The sequence below is a fragment of the Telopea speciosissima genome, chromosome 2, assembly GCF_018873765.1.
Source record: "Telopea speciosissima isolate NSW1024214 ecotype Mountain lineage chromosome 2, Tspe_v1, whole genome shotgun sequence".
In the NCBI taxonomy this organism is placed as follows: domain Eukaryota; kingdom Viridiplantae; phylum Streptophyta; class Magnoliopsida; order Proteales; family Proteaceae; genus Telopea; species Telopea speciosissima.
In genome coordinates, this window is record NC_057917.1 from 32,686,717 (window position 1) to 32,706,915 (window position 20,199).

The 20,199-nt window shown below is 38.0% G+C and overlaps 1 non-coding gene and 1 pseudogene across 1 annotated transcript; both read right to left on the bottom strand.

The window, feature by feature from the left end:
* Positions 1–2,478: 2,478 nt before the first annotated feature.
* LOC122650654 lies at positions 2,479–18,918 on the bottom strand (annotated as a pseudogene).
* On the bottom strand, positions 5,998–6,104 carry LOC122653356. Its single transcript, XR_006331787.1, has one exon. It is a non-coding gene; the product is annotated as a small nucleolar RNA R71 (small nucleolar RNA).
* Positions 18,919–20,199: the final 1,281 nt, after the last annotated feature.

Here is a 20,199-nt window from a genome sequence, read left to right on the forward strand (position 1 = left end):
GGTGGTTTGGGGTGTGACAGAACTTGATATCAGAGTGAGAAGCTCTCTAAACCCACAAATAGCAGAAATAGGATAATAAGCGAACAAGAATTAAAGATGTAAAAATCATGAGTAAACAAACAGACAAGATGGTAGATAGACATAATAGGAAATTGATTTGATTCAAAAGATAAACTTCATAACATAGAAAAGGGCTTAAAGCCATTACAACCAAATAAAAATTGGAAGCACTACTTCCCAAAATACATCATAAGAAAAAGAAGAAAAGTACAACTAGCAAGCTAGGAAAATAGAAACAAACATAAGGAAGAGTCATAAACTTCTAGAATAACAAAGAAAAGCTACTCCTGAGCAGGTTCATGAGGTGGCTGAGGTGGATGCGAATCAACTTGAAAGCGAGCATCCCAGAAGTCCAGTCTCTGCTCCGTGGTGCCCATCCTACCATCCAAAGAAGAGAAACGTTGCTGCACAGAAGTGGAGGGCCCTGTAAGTTGGCTACTCATGGCTCGAAGCTGTAACATCATGTCCCTCATGCTATAGGTTTCTGGAGAAGGAGGTGCTGCTTGTGAAGTCGAACTGCAAACTGGCCTGCACCGAAAAGATCTCCTGGCTGTGAACCGGTCCCCGCTGGATTGCCTTCTTGAACCACATTCTCAACCTCCACATCACTCCCCGGAGCACCCAGCAATCCCATCTTCTTAATAGTAGTCTTGCCAATAGGAGCCTTACCCTCACCTCCTTCAATCTCATCAGTAAAACTAACCCCAAAGTGTTTAAACACTTGAGAGAGAAGCCTACCATACGGCAAATTGCCATCCAATGGGTATTGGGCGGTGATACATCATCACCTCCATAAGTAGATAGGGCAAGCAAATCTTTGGACCTCCTGTGCCTGCCCTATATAGGCAATAAGTAATAAAGGCCCACAGCATAGATATGCCCCGCCTATTGCCTCCTTTTGGGCAGATGTTGTACTACACACACCTGCTTAATATTCAGGCTGAAGGTTTGAAATCAACCTCTGATTCGGGAAACTCATCCCTACCAGTAAGTGCCCGAAACATTTGCTCTCGAGATTGACGAGGAAAGACCTTTGAGGTATTAGTCCTTGGTCTGCAATAAAACTTCTCACTCCTATTGGCTACCTGTAACAGGGCAACCAGGTCTGCATAGTTAAACACAATCTTAACCCCCTTTACCCAATTCGCAAGGCCATAGCCTTGGTACTCGTCACCATGGGAAGGCCTAAGGTTAAAATAAAATTGCCGAACAAGGTTTGGGTTGCATGGAAGTTGAGGAGTCAGCATTGGTGCCCATTCCATGGCATTGAACCTCTCATACACTTTGAACCTTGGGAAATCCTCTACTTTTACCACCTTACCATTGTCGATCTTCTTGTGCTCAAAGTTTCCCCAATCCCGAGAATGTTGGTAGCAAGAAAACCACAACTCATCAAATTCTCCTTCTTCGAAAGAGGAATCATGCTCAGAAGAACCATCTTCAGATGCTGGAGATGGTGATGCTGAAGAGGAAGACTCGGTCTCAACACGAGGACAATTGCTGAAAGCCGGTTCCCTTGCGCACTTCGGATTTGGCGTAGACATCTAGGTAAGAGAAGAAGAAATCAAAAGCGAGAAATAAGCCCTAGGTTTTATTAGAAAAAAATTAGAGAAAAGAAAAATGAAATGGGAGATGCAAACCCTAGGTTTATTTGATGGAAACAAAAAGAAATAGAAAAACAGCATAAATTTTTTGGGAAAACCTAGTTTTTCCTATAAACTCACCTTGCTCTTGATTTGGAAGCAAGCATCTTGAGGGAACAACTTGGATTGGTGGGGGAAGAAGTTTACACGTCCCACTGGTCGTTCTTGGAGCTCTGCCTTAGCTAAAACAGAAATTAGAAATGAGAGAAAATGAATCGCGGACTGGGTTATAACCTGCCCCGATTCTCAGGTCGATTGGATCGACCAGTAGCAGTAAGTTAACAGATTTTTGGATAAATTTTATATAACCCAATTATATAAAATGTGCATGTTTGGATACACTCCCAAGATGGAAAAAAAATATACATGAATATAAGTATATACATACATGCTAATCTGAATATATGAATACCTGAATATATATATATATATATATACTATTAAATATGCACGTTCAAATGCATGTGTGACCATATGTAAATGCAAAAGAGATATCCGGAACCAAACAGAAAACGATGTGAAAAACCGATCAGATTTAGTTTTGCAAATATAAGAAAGAGTTTAAAAAAAATAAACATAAATCAATGTAAACTCATGAAGTGTCAATAAGGCATGATGCCTTGCACCCAACAAAGAGACTGGCCGTCAAGGTGGCACCTAGGCGATGCCTTGACAACTATAAGACAGAATTCAATTTGTTGAATCTGGTAATGTACTCCAAATCGAGTTGAACCCACGATAAGTAAAGAATGAATCTTTTCATGGCCTATAAACCTTACCCGACAACAAAAAAGGAATAACCATCAATGTGCCATGATTGTACAGTGTCCGTCCAATCCTCAAACACAATCTCAACATAAGCCCTGAAATGTGAAGTCTTAAGGTTGCATATGCCGTCACCAGGATGTTTTTCGGGGATGTTTATCGGGAATGTTTATCGGGAATGCTTCCAAAATTGAAGACGCCAGGGATCTTGTAATAATCTGCTAGTTTCAATGGTGATTCTGCTGCAATGAAGGAGACACCATTGATAGCATACCTCTGCTTGCCATTAACGATGTTTGCATTATTGATAAGCTTAATTGTACGGGCGGTGTTTACCAATCCATAGTGATAAGGGCCTTGAGGATTGGGTCTTGGCCACTTGCAGTCAAATTCCATCTGTTTCAACAGATGCAGAGACAATCAAATTAAGAACATAATTAGCAGAAGTAGGATTTGATTGATCGATGGCATATGGGTGAGTACCGTATAGATCTGGCCTGGTTGAGAGACGAATCGATTTGAGTGGCCACCAGGTGGAGGACCAGAAACTCCTTTAATTGATTTACTGTAATGGAGAATGGCTGTAGTTGTGAGAACTGGGTTGGTGAAATGTGAAGAAACAACAATGTAGTAATCCTGTACAGGCTGATCGGCAGTAACCAAAACAGAGTAAGACTGGCCCAGATGGATATCAAGGGAAGAGTAGGTGTTCTGAAGTGTGTGAGACCCTTCCACCTCTATCAGCTTCAACTTGTGTCCCTGAATTCTGAAGTTGATGGATGTGGTAAGACCCACATTTGAAATCCTGAACCTGTATGTCTTACCAGCCCAATATATAAAGAACAGTGACACTATACAGCCAAAACAACTTGGAATTTTAGTGAGTGGCAGCTTGAGTTGCAGAAAATCATGATTTATGGTTACCATGATCAACGTTGAATGTGTATCCATTCCAACCACGGCCATTGATGAGAAGCCCATCAGCAAAGGGCATACCATTCCCAGTGTCTAAGATTGCTTTCAAATCATGTTAATGAGACGGAAGCTTATATCAGTATTTAGGAAAAGAAAACAATCCAAAGCAGAATCAACAAGGGATCAGAATGAATCAGCAAGAATTGGGATCGAGCTTGACCAATTAGACGGATTCGATTCGAATATCTCAATGGATTTCTCTCTTTTGTACTAAAACCATTAACTATATGTGTTATTGATGAACACATTTATGTGTGAAATTAACCCATTTAATTCTGCATTTTATCTGCTTAGAATGGAGCTACCTTGGGTATTTTCTGTCTTTTTCAGGGTACAGGGGTATTTTCGGCATATGAGAAGATTTGGAGAAAAAGACATTTTCAAAACCTAACTTGAAAAAACCAGATTTGAGGAGTTCAATGCTACACAGGCACCAGTCTACTCATGGATCGACTAACATACCATCAAGGGCGAGATGGGAAGAAGTTTCACTGAAGATCCAAGGGCATAATCGTCATTTCCTAAAATTGGGAAATCTTCAGAAGATATTCGATATTGGGCTTATACCTACCAGAATATTAATTGGAGCAACTTTAATTCTCGGGTTGGGTCCGCCAGGGGCCAGCGAGGAGAGATAGTCTCAAAAAGAGAATTTTGATTAAATTGATTATTTAGATTAAATTCTCTCTCCTCTCTAATATCTCTCTCTCATCTACTACGGATTATTTCTCTAATCCCTCCCTCTCCTTCTCTCTCTCTTAGTTTCCTAATCCAAACCTTATCCTATCTTTTTTTTAGTTTATTTTATTCACTTAATCTCCCCTCTCTCTCTCTCTCTCTCTCTCTCTCTCTCTCTCTCTCTCTCTCCTACACTCAAAATCACCCACGGACTCTCTAGTCCTACCTCTTTCCTATCTTTAACTCTTTTTTAATTATTAAATTATTTTCTTAAAGCTAACAATATAAAAAGCCGCGGACAGATCTGAATTCCCATTCAATTCTCATAGAAGTAGCAGTCGTGCCTCTTCTCTTCTTCTCTATTTCTCCCTTCTTCTTCTTTTGTATTTTTTATTTTCTTTTTGGATCTTGGGTTCAGCAAGGGGAGGAGGAGGATCACTTTTCCAGCTTCGTCTTCATGGATCATCATCACCATTGCTGCCCTTTGTTGCCTTCCACCATGATTGGCTAAGTTCCCTCTATCTTTAGGTATAGATGAACTAATGGTGTTTGTTATTTAAAATTTTGGTTTGTATGCTTGATTGCTTGATGTTGAGACCCCATCCCTGTTTGGATGATTTTAATCGATGTATTTAGTTGAAAATTTCTGTTTATGTGATTCATTATTTTCATTCAAGCAATGGTATTTTGTTCTTATGTGATTGTACCGATGATGGATTATAGCTGAACGAACTAAGTGTGCCAAGCCCTATAAGCGAAGGACGATAGTACTCGTCAAGATACTCCAGTTCCCCGTAGATCGACTCCTTACTTGCTACTTGCTAGATTAGTTTAGGGTTTTATTTTTTACCGGTTAACGACACGATCAAATTTTGGCACCGATGCCGGGGAACTGAAGCACGGTTGCTAGGATTGATTGAGTTGTTTTGTGTTACTTTATTTTAATTTTAATTTTATAATTATAGAATTTTAATTTTTATTTATAATCTCTTTATTAGGTTAATTTTAGTATACCTAACATTCTCTTTGTTTGTGCAGGAAGCCGAGTAGATCAAGTAGGACAAGCTGTCCGTTTGGTTTGCTTTTAATTCCTAGACTTTATGTAATTAGGGTTATTTTATGTAATTTTTTTATTTTATTCCAGCGTTAGATTGGGTGTTTAGGTTTAACTTTAATTCCCCCAACCCCTTAAGCTCATATGTGTAACCGGTCATCGGGGGCAGCACGTGGAATTGCGCAACCGCCAACACCAGGTAAGTATTTTCGTTAGTTTTAAATTAGTCATTATTTTTCTTTTTAGTTCTGATTTTTATTTTTATTAATTATTTTTATTAGTTATCACGTTTTAAATTACTAGTTTTAATTTTTGTTTAATTAGCACGTTCAACCTGTGTTGTGCTTTATGCATGGTCGACGTTCTTTGCACCCCAACCTGACTGCCCTTGACTTCAAAATAGAGCAATCTGTTGTTAGACCTAAGGATAATAGTAATAAAATGGGTAACGAAAACCAGCCAGGAAGGCCGCTGAGTGAGCACTTCACTCCAACTGCCTATACCCATGCATCTTGTATTCAGCTGCCTGCCATTCAGGCTGCTCAATATGAGATCAAGTCCAGCATCATACAGATGTTACCATCCTATTATGGACTTGCTAATGAGGAGCCTTACAAGCATCTTGATGAGTTCTTAGAGGTGTGCTATGCAGTCAAAATCCAAAACCTCTCTGAAGATGCCCTAAAGTTACTCCTATTCCCATTCTCTTTAAAGGACAAAGCCAAACACTGGCTTCATTCCCTAGATTCGGTTAGGATTTCTACATGGGCAGGGATGTAGCAGGAATTCTTAAAAAAAAAATTTCCCATTGGCCGGACTAATAGTCTTAGAAGAGCCATTACTGGTTTCTCCCAATTAGAGGGCGAACAATTTCATGAAGCGTGGGAGAGACTCAAGGAATTACTTAGGAAGTGCCCCCACCACGCTGTCCCGAAATGGCAGTTAGTCCAGTGCTTTTATGATGGCCTCCATGACCGATATAGGCAGATGGTGGACTCCTCTTGTGGTGGAACATTTATGCACAAGAATGAGATGGAAGCATGGGATCTTTTTGAAACCCTTAGTGAGAATTCCCAACATCATGCTTCGGCCTCTCGGACTGAGATTCCACACATAGGGCAACCAAAGAAAGGCGGTCTCTATGAGATCAATCCAACTGTAGAGATGACTGCTAAGGTTGATATGCTGTCCAAGAAATTAGACTATCTAATGTCTATAGGATAGCATTCTATGTCCCCTTTCCCAGTGAGTTTCTCTCCTAATCAGACTGAAGCCTGCGCCTTATATGCTAACCCTAGTCATTATGTGACAGACTGTCCTTCGGTTGCACAATACCCTGAATTTGTTCAGGAACAGGTACAAGTAGCTCAAAGTTTTCCTACACCGGATAATGATCCCTTTTCTAATACTTATAACCCGGGATGGCGAAATCATCCAAACTTTTCATGGAGAAACTCAGTACCTAATAATCCTCCAAACCCACCATATAGGCCACCATTTAATGCTCAAACCAATGCCTACATAGGTGGACAGCCACCATATCCTCAACCCCAACAGAATGAATCCTTTGAGGAGAAGGTGCTAAAAGCATTAAGTGGACTGGAGCAGAACACACAACTGCTTCACTCACATACTCAGTCCATTAATAAGCTAGAAAACCAATTGGGTCAGCTAGCCGATGCTATAAGTAGGAGGGAGGCTGGTCAATTGCCAAGTCAGCCAATAGGTAGCCTAAATAGTCAAACGGGTCAAGGGAAAGAGCAAGTCCAGTCGGTCATAGTCCTAAGGAGTGGCAAAAGGGTGGAAAAACCTGATACACCCTTAAGCACTAATGAGACGTTGCCTACTAGATCTCAAAGCCAAGGAGAGGCTGAATCATCCTGAGAGAAATCCAGTGGTGATGTAGACACACATGATTCCATTACTGAAACACCACCTGTGAAACCCATTCATCAGTTCCCAAGGAAGGGGTTGCACATTCCTATTGTGGAGGGACCATCACCTGATTCTTACATTCCAAAGGTCCCTTTTTCCCAAGCACTTCAGACACCATCTTACTCCCTTCAGGGTAAACAGGGTGAAAAGATGCAAGAGATGATCGACTTGTTCCAACAAGTTCGCATCAATCTCCCCCTCTTGAATGCTATCAAGCAAGTTCTTGCTTACACTAAGTTTTTGAAAGACCTCTGCACCCAAAAGCGTAAGTTGAGAACTCAAATCCCTAAGACCGTCCATTTGACTGAACAGGTTAGTTCGGTAATTTTCAGCCACCTACCCCCTAAGCTTAAGGACCCAGGTGCGCCTCTTATTTCTTGCACCATTAGAGAAATCTCCATAAGTAGGGCACTACTTGATTTAGAGGCTAGTGTGAATATTTTGCCTAGTTCAGTCTATGACAGATTTGGTTTAGGAGATTTGAAACCCACTGAGGTCATCCTTCAGTTGGCTGATCGTTCAATTAAAATACCTTGTGGGATGTTAGAAGATGTTTTAGTGAAGGTGGAAGAATTGTACTTTCCTGTGGACTTTCTTGTCTTGTATATGGATACAGCCACCACAGCCAAGCTTCCCCCTATCATTTTAGGGTGCCCCTTCTTAGCTACTACGAATACTTGCATAAATTGTAGATCGAGTGCCATGGACATCTCTTTTGGGAATAAGAAGCTTAGGCTCAACATCTTCAATGGATCCTTAGGTTCCTTTAGAGAAGAAGAATGTTTTGCATTGGATGTATTAGATGAAGTTGTGGCTGATCATACTTCACACATGCTTATTGATGACCCTTTGCAGCACTATGGAGATGAGTCTGAGGAGTACACTAAAGAAGTGCATACTTTGCTAGATTCCTCACCCTCTTTAGAACAGCTACCTTGAACAGTTAGGTTTGAGCCACTTCCCCCTTTGGTTACATCTCCCCAACCTTCTTCTAAACCGGCTCCTTGGTATGAATTAATCCTTGACCCTCCGTGAGTCACCCTGTCGTCTGGCTGAAGACGTTAAACTTAGCGCTCTGTGGGATGCAACCAACTATTTTTTTCTTTCTTTAGTACTTTTGTTTTTGTGTTTGTTTGTTTTTGTTTTTTTTTAAGTAACTACTTCTGATTGCTGGATGCACTGTTCGGCCGTATATTGTTGATTTCTGGTACACCCCTTCCCTTATCCTTGTTTTTATTCTTCTGCATGCACTGAGGACACTGCATACTTTAAGTGTGGGGGTGTGTGAGACCGATTGGCAGACTTTTATTTTTTGGCTTTTGGTAAGTCTTACATGTCTCTGTGTTACTTTGATGCGAAATGCGGGAGAAAGAGACTTAGGAACCCTAATTTGAAGTAATGAAAACCCTGTTGAGAGGACAGTAGCTAGTATGTATCCTAAGGTGGATTTTGACTCAGACAATAAGAGCCCCATCTTATCGAAGGAACAGACCACTTGGTTGTCTTGTGTTTCTTTGAGCTTTTGGTTAGGAGCTGAGACCAAGTTTAGTTTTGGCGTGACATTAAAAAAAAAAAAAAAATCATCATGAGAGTTTAGTTCTGTTGCTTCAACTTAGTAACCGGGGCATCTAGGCCACAAGCCCAGAGTCTCGCGTAAAACGGTTGGAGTGACCAGTTAGATTATTATTATTTGTATTCTTAAATCCAGTTCGGGCTTGTAGCCTTTTTGGTTCGAGTGAGTAAGCCCGAGGAGTGTTTCAAGCTCAATCCCCTAAAGCTATCTAGCTTGGGAGTGGTTGGCTTAAAGCTTGTTACATGAGCCTTCTAGAAAGCTTAAAAAGCCAGAACATTGCACGGATCTGAGAATCATATAATTAAAAAATTAAAAAAAAAAAAAAAAAAGAGGAAGAAATAAAAGTAAGAGTTGAATTCCTTGGAGCTAGACAGGGCACTGCGCCTCAGGAAGCGAGGTTACTTGATCGACACTCCTTGGGGTGAAACCTCTGAAAAGGAACTCTAGTATCACTATCCTTGTGGATGTATGTAAGAAACAAAGCTACCAAGTAGCTCGGGTGTCTTGTGTAGTGACCCTGAATGGCATTTGAGGAACAATAGTGGAGTAACAAATGGAGTTCATTGTTTAAAAAAAATATATATATAAAAAAAAAAAAAAATGTCATTGCCTTGGTACAATTGTATAGTCAAAAATGCTCTGAAGCCTAAAGTCCTTGGTGCCCTTAACGTCATGAGTGGTCTTACCTTAAGTAAGGTGGTGTTTGGAAGATATAGAGTCCCTAATTAGGATGTGTACTTGTTGCTAGAATCAATATTGGGTAATAAGAGCTCAAATGTGGGGGTACCTTTGTCTTCTTGATCTTAAGTAGAGCATCTTAGTTTCGGGTTCGGTGTGTGCTTCTTACCCATTGTCAAAATTTAAATTTGCATTCATGAATTTTGTGTGTGTATTCCTTGCAAACACTCACGAGATAAAACTCGTCCACCAGGGGTAACCTAGGGGTTTAAAGGCTTGTTGCACATGCTAAGTGTAACCGTGATTCCTACGAAAGTGAGTTAGGTTTTTTTAGTTTTTTTTATTTTCTTTTTGCTCGAGGACTAGCAAAATCTAAGTGTGGGGGTATTTGATGAACACATTTATGTGTGAAATTATCCCATTTAATTCTACATTTTATCTGCTTAGAATGGAGCTACCTTGGATATTTTCTGTCTTTTTTAGGGTATAGGGATATTTTTGGCATATGGGAAGAATTGGAGAAAAAACTATTTTCGGAACCTAACTTGAGAAAACCAGGTTTGAGGAGTTCAATGCTACACAGGCACCAGTCTACTCATGGATCGACTCATATGCGATCAAGGGCGAGATGGGAAGAAGTTTCATTAAGATCCAAGGGCATAATCGTCATTTCCTAAAATTAGAAAATCTTCAGAAGATATCCGATATTGGGCTCATACCGACCAGAATATTAATTGGAGCAACTTTAATTCTCGGGTTGCGTCCACCCGAGGCCAGCGAGGAGAGATATTCTCAAAAAGAGAATTTTGATTAAATTAATTATTTAGATTAAATTCTCTCTCCTCTCTAATATCTCTCTCTCTCATCTACTACGGATTATTTCTCTAATCCCTCCCTCTCTCTATCTCTCTCTTAGTTTCCTAATCCAAACCTTATCCTATCTTTTTTTTAATCTTTTCTTAGTTTATTTTATTCACTTAATCTCCCACATTTCTTAGTTCTATTCCACCTCTCTCTCTCTCTCTCTCTAATATCTCCTCTACTCAAAATCACCCACGGACTCTCTAGTGGTACCTCTTTCCTATCTTTACCTCTTTTTTAATTATTAAATTCTTTTCTTAAAGCTAACAATATAAAAAGCCACGGATAGATCTGAATTCCCATTCAATCCTCATAGAAGCAGCAGCCGTGCCTCTTCTCTTCTTCTCTATTTCTCCCTTCTTCTTCTTTTGTATTTTTTATTTTCTTTTTGGATCTTGGGTTCGGCAAGGGGAGGAGGAGGATCACCGTTCCAGCTTCGTCTTCATGGATCATCGTCACCATTGCTACCCTTTGTCACCTTCCACCATGATTGGCTAAGTTCCCTCTATCTTAAGGTGTAGATGAACTAATTGTGTTTGTTATTTAAAATTCTGTTTGTATACTTGATTGCTTGATGTTGAGACCCCATCCCTATTTAGATGATTTTAATCGATGTTTTAGTTGAAAATTTCTGTTTCTGTGATTCATTATTTTCATTCAAGCAATAGTATTTTGTTCTTATGTGGTTGTGCCGATGATCGATTATAGCTGAACGAACTAAGCGTGCCAAGCCCTATAAGCGAAGGACGATAGTACTCGTCAAGATAGTCCATACCTAGGAGGAACCCGACATTCTGTGGTATTATTAGGCATGTGGTTATAATAAACCGAAGCATGCAACCGAATTGAATAGCTACCCATTAGGGATTCGAACCCTAAAGATAGTCTTCTCCCGTATTTGCACAGCATTGTTAGTTTAGATTTGTTTCTTTTGTTTTTAGTTTAAAATTCGAATTTATTGTAATTTAATTTTCATCACTTTCACCTAATCATCTTAGTAATTTAGCCTTCCAGTTCCCCGTAGATCGACCCCGTACTTGCTACTTGCTAGATTAGTTTAGGGTTTTATTTTTGATCGGTTAACGACACGATCAGTTATGATTCTTTAGAAGAACCCAATTATATTGTTACTTACTCTTGTTTTTCTTGAACCAGTCACCAGCCAGAACAATATGCTCTCCAGCTGGGTTAGGAAAAGGAATAGGAATTCTTGGGCGGCTAAAGTTCTTGATTCCACCAAACCCTCCTGCTACCTTGTGGAATGCAAGTGAAGGGAAGTAGAAGAAGCTGCCTATATGATCCTTAGCCTGGAGAATATAAATGAAGTTTTTCTGAGGGGTAACCCAATTAGGATCTAACTCTTTTATACTTCTAATTGGCAAGAGAGAGAGAGAGAGAGAGAGAATCAAGCTCTAAGGTATGGCATTGATTAATAATCTATAAAGATCATTAAAAAAGAGTTTATGGGAATAGCACAACCAGTATATAACAAAGGCATCCTAAAGGAAAATATGCAGTAAGAACTATAAAATAACAAAGAACCTATAGTCAAAATGAAACAAGTTAGATAGAGACACACATTCAGTATGTTAATGGGTTCTCTACATAGGTTCCCATCACACTACCATTGAAGTTAAAATGAAAATATAGATAAGGGAGTTGGTGGATTCGAACCACCATCCTCTCGAAGTATGGAGTCATTTTCCACACCCAAGTTCTCTACCAATTGAGCTAAAGACCCATATTTAATTCTTGTGAAATCAAGAAAATAAGAATTCTATTAACCAGCAAGATTAATTTGCCAATGAAACCCCTAATTGCTTATTTTACTGGTATCCTTGTCGTTACACCTAATCGAATAGAGATGAAAAATTTTACCCTATATCTTCTAAAGTCCACATGCAGTAAAAAAATTCAAGACTAAATTGAAATAAAAATAGAAATATCAAAAGGAAAGCTGGAAATAGAGAATTTGAACATGCAATTAGAAGATGGACAACCAAAGTATTCGTTCTGTACATAGAAAAAATAGTACTCTTGCTTGTGCAGTGTGTGTGTGTATTTATATAGATACCCAAAGTAATAATTGCTATCAAGTTTTACACCATATATATCTCTAGTTTATTCACTTGATTATTTACTTCAACCCATGGTTAATTCCTCATCTACAATAAACCTAAAATCTTGGAGGGACTAAGATCTTGAGAGATAATTGAAAGACTACAAGGACTAAACACAAACAGACTTATGCAGGATAGATTGAAACAAAAACCAAAAGGTCTTATGATGCTGTCTAACAGAGTTAGAAGACAGAAGTCATGGGTTGAAGTATGAGGGAAACTATGAAGGAGTGAACAAATTATAGTAGAGGTTTATGAACAGAAAACTTGGATCAATCACAGTATTGCAAAGACAAAATTGAGTAGAAAATGGTTTTCGGTGTTAGATTTTATTAACAGAAACTTAGTAAACAGTATGATTGAAGTAGATAACAAACAATAGAGGAATATTCTACTAGGCCATGATCTTGGGGCAATGGGAAACACCAGTCTTCTTGCAAGTCGCAATGGTGAGGGTTTCATATTATAGAAGGAAGGATTGAAGTACAAAAGAGATGATACTTACAAATCCTTCGTTTTGTGTCCATACATCTATGCAAGCAAATTTGTACACGTATAAATCTGGTGCAACCTAAAGGCTTCAAAAGGAAAAGGGAAAGGCCTACAAGAACAACAAACCGAAGTGGTGTAAAGTAATGAGAAAAGACATACAGCTTAAATCAATATTTGTTTGTGTGATTGTTTCTTCTGTTTATTGCTTTCTTGCATCGTGATTAGGTTTCAGATTACTCCATAAAGGCCCTAAATTAATGCCAAATCAGCCAGTTTCCAAAGAAAACCTGTGAGATTCTTATCCTTCATCTTAATAAAAATTGGTGCAATAGGTTGATCAACTTTTAGATTTATGACATCAAAACTTGCCATGCCTCCTAAGAGATGTCAAAAACAGCAAAACAAAGAACTACATCAGCAACTCCTTATCAAAATGATATCTTCAGGAAACATTAATAGCTATATACTATGATAAATTCAACATTTGACTACTGAGTCACTTTTGTCTCTCTTTTGGGCATCTTCATGTGTTCTAGGGTTGTCAAAGAAGATCTTAAAAGGTCTGAGCTACTTAATATTTGCCACAATCTACAAACTATTAAGTCCATATGAAGCTTCCATGCATTGGTATGGAGGCAGTACTTTATTCAAAGGTACAGTATATACAATTGATCCGTCAAGAGAGGAATAAGGCATCTGACAAGGTATCCATTGAAATCAAAGTGTATTACCAAGACATCTGAACAATATATAAAGTGAAGAGTTACGCTCCATCGGAAGCACTTGATTTTCCAAAATAAGTCATTATGTGGTTTATAAGGATTTTATTTCAGCCTTAGACACAAAAACAACAATAAGAAATCATAAAGCACATACTTCTAGTAAAGGTTATATAACAAACAGCTCCAAAAGCATATCAATAGAAATAATGAAATATTGGAAAATAATTGCAACCAACTGAAATATGCAATCTAATAATTGTGGTAGGAAAGTTGCCACTAACATCTGTAATACTTAAGCAAATAAAAGAAGGGAAAAGTGAGGGAGAGAAAAGTCACTCTTAACTCTCTGAAAGAAGAAGCAACAAAACCCTGCTAGAAAGTTCATCCAAAGTCCAGCATGCAAAAGGTAATTCAAGGGCCATATTTAGTGAATTGGGAACCCTTGACAAGGGGAGAGCTTTAGTTTTAGGGACAAGACCTAGGGCATGGTTTGGGTTCTATGGACATAAAAGAATAAAATAGAGAACATTTGCATGCAGCCCAGACGATTCCACAAAATTTATTTGCTTCCTGATTGATTTATGGAACTGCATAGGACAAGAACTAACTGAGGTCCAGAATCAATTTTAAATAGGCCGGCCAAAAATTGTTCACAAGTATACAAACCATGGATGTCTGATATAAGGAGGGTAGTTGTAAAACAGATAAAAGCACATCTAATAAAAGAGTATATACAATAAGGAGTAGAAAAAAACATATAAGGACCGTATTTGGTTTCACGTATAAATATCAAGTCAATCAACTTTCAAAAAGGGCTTTAAACGTTGATATCATTAAGGAGTTTGAGTTCCTGAAAGTCATAACAATTATAGTTTTGTTGATATTCGTTAATGTGTCTTAGGCTTTACTCCACCAATATGCAACAAGCAGAAGATAAATCCTGATGAAAAGTATGTACGCAGTGAACCTAGCCTACAAGTTTGAAACTTGACAGTTCCTGGCAGATTTCATTTGCTATTCTTAAATGGGAAACAGCTGAGAAAAAGAAAATTTATACCTATATTTATTTATACACCTACATGGCTAAGATTCCAGTGTAACATCTTTCATTTACAAAGAGTAGGAAGTTTATAGGATAATTTAATGACCAAGTAAAACATGTAGCCAAGAAACCTGGGGGAGCAAAAAGAACTAAGAGGGAGAGAATTAGAATTGTTGTGCCAAGCGCATCAGGTTTTGCACTTATTGGCGTGATTAGAAGTAGCAAGAGAGAGAGAGAGAGAGAATTCAAAGGAACAATGTTCTACTCGAATATTTAACTGTCAGATCAGATGTCAATAGAGATGATGAAAGATTCACGGGAAAACCAAACGATGTAAGACGCACAAGAGGGTAACTAAAATAATATCAGAGAGAAAATTCAAAGGAACAATGTTCTTCTCAAATATTTAACTATCAGATATTAATAGAGATGATGTAAGATTCACGGGAAAACCAAACAATGAAAGACTCACAAGAGGGCAAGTAAAATAAGTGCATGCTGCTCGATTAGTGATCTTATGATATAATAGGCTTATTGATCAGTATAAAATAAATAAAATACAACCAGGCTACTTAATACATCAGTTTGAGGAGCATATCTACGAAAGACACACAACAGAAGAACGACAATACAAAGGTCTCAAAACCTAGGGTTGAAGTAATGAGAGAAGACACAAGTGCTTATGATTTAGTGGAAGATCTCGACTTAAATAGGGTGGACTGGCAGAACAAGATTTGTTCAACTGACCATACTTACCAGATTGGACCTTAGATTTGTAGTTGGAAAACTGAATTTATGTTGAAAAGAGACAAATCTAGGAGGTAAAAGAAATGGCAGGTAAAAGAACAAGGTTCTTGTGCCCTTACAGAAAAACACATAGAGGGTAATATAATGAACATGTCCATGAAGCGGAAGCGGCTCCGTTTCCCCCATCTTCAGCAAAAAGGTTGGATTTGAGGTTGGGCATAGTGAGTGTAGTTTCTGAAGTTCTTCTTTTAGGTTTAAGGGTTTGATTGGAGTCAGATTCAGTATCTAAATTAAAAGGGTTCATACCGAAAGAAGCAGAAAATCCAAGATGAACTGAGTTCTGTTTACTGATCTCAGTCAAAGGTGATGTCATAAGACCAGACATTCGAGATTACAAAAACTACAAAGATCAGCGAAGGAATCAGTGAACAAAACTTGGACAGCAAAAGAGATGGAATCTATATATAGATTCAGAATTTAAACTTGGGAACCCGGGAAAAAAAAAGATCAATACATGGGAAGATGATAGAGAAGAAAATGACATAAATTTAAGTGCATATTCAGAATAGGTGTGTGGCATAAACCCAATGCCAATATAGAAACAATTAAAAAGGGGTCTTCAGCGGTGATCCATGAGATCATGAAAATATCCAGAAAATGAGAACTAAGACAGATTGGTCCACTTGAATAGCTGATAATAAAACGAATAAATAAGAAATTGGAATATGGTTTTACAAAGTAGGAACAAGATCATGAAACATTGAAATCATGCAAGGGAACATTTCAATAAAGTAGCCCAAGAAGTAGAGGAGATAATGAGATTAGAAACCAGAAACAAAGATAGAAAAACAGAGCAGAGAATCCCTATAACAAATTCAAAAGGCAATCAAATATAATGCCTTCCATTTTCCTCATAAGGAACGAGAAAATAAAAGCAAAAAGGGGGTTCTTGAAGGTGGGGATCTCAAAAGCCTCCTCAGAAACCATAAAACAAAAACCCAAAGAGATAACTATTTGTAACCAGACAGAGATACCAAATCCGTAGAACCCAACATAAGAAAACAAAATCTGAAATACAAGAAGAGATTAACAAAAGGTACCTAATCCCGAAAGCAAAGTACTTCAAGGACAAAAGAGGGGAGTGGCAAGTGGGAAGAAATAGCTTGAAACCAAAATTAAAGAAACAAACAAATTTTTTTCCGCTTGAAAAAATATTAAAATGAGGAGCAAAGAAAGCTAATGGAAACTAATGAAATGAATGACAGTACCCTTGAAACAAGGTACAAAAGTTACAGATACGTAGTTCACAATATAAAAAAATAAAAGGAAAAGGATAAAAATCAAAGCCCATAAACAGAATATAGATGGAGAGAGAGTAAGTACTTGAGATTCCTACAAAGAAGGAACAGGGTCGAATGATTTCACTCAACCCGTAAGTACCTGAGATTAGTTAAGTAAATAATCCAGTATTTACTGAGGCAAATGATTTCACTCAACTGAAGCTCAATGAAGATGCACCACAATAACTATTTGAGCTGACTTTCCATTTATTAGGAGAAACAGTAATATTATTCGATGCGCAGCGAATTGATCACAATTAAGTCCAGAAATCAAGTGATACATTTGTGTTTTGAATTGACAACTAAAGCTTTTCCAATCAAAACCAATCATAAGACAACTTAACTGAATAGAATTTAAAGAGTGGCACAATGGATCGGCGTACATATGATGATGAGAGAAATGAGGCCTATGATGAATATCAAGTACTTGACCCTCTTTTCCTGGATATTCACGGCACCTACAGGGTATGAAAGAAGCTTGGAAAGTTGAAGCCTTATAATCCCACCCTGATTTTTCCTCCCTTTTTGTGTAAGGAATCCTTGATTCAATTTTTGTATGCGTGGAAAGTGGAAAAGAACTGTAAGCGATGGCCTTCTTCAAGAGAAGGAACCCAACAGTAGTCAACCCACTCACAATGGAGACAAAAAATAACAAAACAAACATGCAAGAACACGCCAACTTGAAGAGTTTCCAGTTGCACTATTCAGAGATGATTCAGTCGATTGATGGCCTTTATGAATGGTCTTGCTATTAGTAAAAGAACTCAAGGAAACAGAGAACAATCACAGAAGCCGATGGGTATTTCTAAAACTCAGAGAGTGAGAGAGGCAACTGTCGCATTAATCAAGAATGATGAATGTTTTCCTTTTTCTGCAATGCAGAATTGTAGATTTCAGGGCAGCAGCATCCCAGAAACTGTTTGTCTCCAAGAAAGGGACGTGGGAAAGTAAAAGATCAAAAGGAATCCTAAAAACAGAGAAAGTCAATATCATAGTTGTCATGGCGTCATATCGCTGGGGAAGTAGGCATATCGACCACCGATATGGATGATGTAAGAATATTGACCGATATGGCCTCCATGTCGTCGTCATGGCGCCGCCATGGATGCCATACCATGACATATGACCATATTGGTCGACATGATTGTTTCAAATTATAAAACTTAATTTTTTAACAATAATTTTTTTTAACCATTTTTTATTTTAATGCTTTTTCCTTAACATAAAAAAAATAAAAAAATAAACAGAAAACAGAAAACACTAATACACTATTGACTAATAAACAATCACATATTCACATCAGCAATTTTTTTTTTTTATTTAGATGGGTTATTTATACGCTCTATTCACTCAATATAAATTACGCTCTATTCACTCAATATAAATTACGTTCTTGTAATTGTTTTTTTGTTTTGTTACTTTTGTAGTCACTTTCATATGAATCATATCTCAACTCTCATGATTTTTCAACTTTATTATTAACAAGACTATTGCTATCAATTATTTGATAATCCATGATTTCATACGCACTAATGGATATTACACTTTCATGAATTAAATCACAGTAGATTAGTAGTACACTTTCATGTTAATTTTTTATGTTATAGGGTATATATTATAGCATACTAAATGACATTAAAAATGGAGAAAATAAAAAATAAAACATGGTCGATATGATCGCCATGCGGACAACATGTCAATATATCAACATGACACCCCTCCACCGACTTGGATCGCCGTGATGACGTGACAACTATGGTCAATATGCAGAACCTATGGTTGCAGAATAAAAATGAAAAATGGATTGGAAGAAAAAAAGTGACAGAAACTCCACAACTTTGGCTTCTGCAAAGACCTGGTAACCGTGAGTGCCATAGCGACCACATTCAGGTGCAGTGAAAGCAAATTGTCCAGACTCCACAAGATCCCACAAGATCCCGAAAGTAATAATTGTTGCCATAAAAGAAAGTAACCTAAGAACTCCATCACTACAATCACTCAAACCAAAATCAAAGAGAGAACAAACTAAAATTGCAAAACAAATCATAAGAATTCAAAACGAATATGAGATCAGGGACTTGGGCATTATGATACATCATTAGATACTTACCCTCACAGTGACCTGATGTGAATCAGGCAACGGGTGCTGCTCATTCGAATTAATACTGTACTTTATGACTGTCACGACATTGCTCTTGATATCTTTTGAAAAGGGATTGAGTAATTTTAACATGTAGATACAAAGACCACATCTTTTGGGAAAAAATAATCTAATTTTCAGGGTTCTAACACTATATGGTACTAATGTAGAGGTGCTGGATCAAATAAAAGGCCAATAAAACATTATGACCAAAAACTGTCTATAATACCAAGCCCCAAAAATATGCAACACCAAGTAGGCAACACAATGACAAAACACCTGTAAATCAAGTATATATAAATGTACAAACAACGAGACTGAAAGATTACCTTAGCTTGTTAACCCACACAACTAGATCACAAGGTTCTGTTTGTTGGACAAGTGTGTGTCCATCAAACCCGGTTCGATCCGGTTCAACCCGGTTCACCTTTGTATTGAACATTTATACATTTTAGTTTAATATTGTCACATGCGATATAAACTTTTTGAGCATTATGTGTCTGTAAGTTATACTTAAAATGGTAGTCACGACTAGGGTTTGGGCTGGGCACCCTTATCATATGGTCGTCGCATTGGGTATGCCTAGACATGTGATGTCAGGGTATCGAATGCGAGTGCTCACATGTTTGATGTGTGCATTGGTGAAGAATCTACTTTGTCGATTCCCTCATGTATTATCGCCGGATGTAGGAAGGGATAGACATGTGTCACCGACACCACATGCACTGAGGGAACCCCACCGCAAAGTGTGATCGCATTCTTTGGTTCATCAATGACCGAGACTCAAGCGAGTCAAAGCCGGTGTTCGGGAATGCGTGAACACTTTGTGAGTGAAGGAGTTATCCAACACGGTCACCATCGCCCGATTGGGGAACACCAAGATAGAGACTATCTGTGCATGATCGGATCGAACTGGATCCGATCGTTTTGGAAATGGTTTTGCAAAATTTATTTTACATAAAATGATACATTATTTATAGTTATTTCAAATAAAGTGTTTTATCGAGTTTTGCGGGACCCGATCGAATGCACATACGCTCTTATATGGACATGTACTATGGATTGGGGTTTGGCAGTACATGTGTACATGTCCTAGATTCCATAATGATGGTGTTGATTAGTGGGGGGTTGTATATGATAAATTGTTATCATATAGGGAGTTATTTGGAATTTGCTAATTTAATTGGCTCTTTATTTAATTAATGGATTTGGTGCTAATTGTAATTATCCATTAATAATTAAATAAAGAATCTAATTAATACTTTCCCTATTAGATTCTGCTTCTTCACCTGTGTAGCACTTTGAGTTTAAACAGAACTGCCAGACTGAGAGAGAGAGAGTCAGACTCTCACTAGGGCTCTATTAAATCTATCT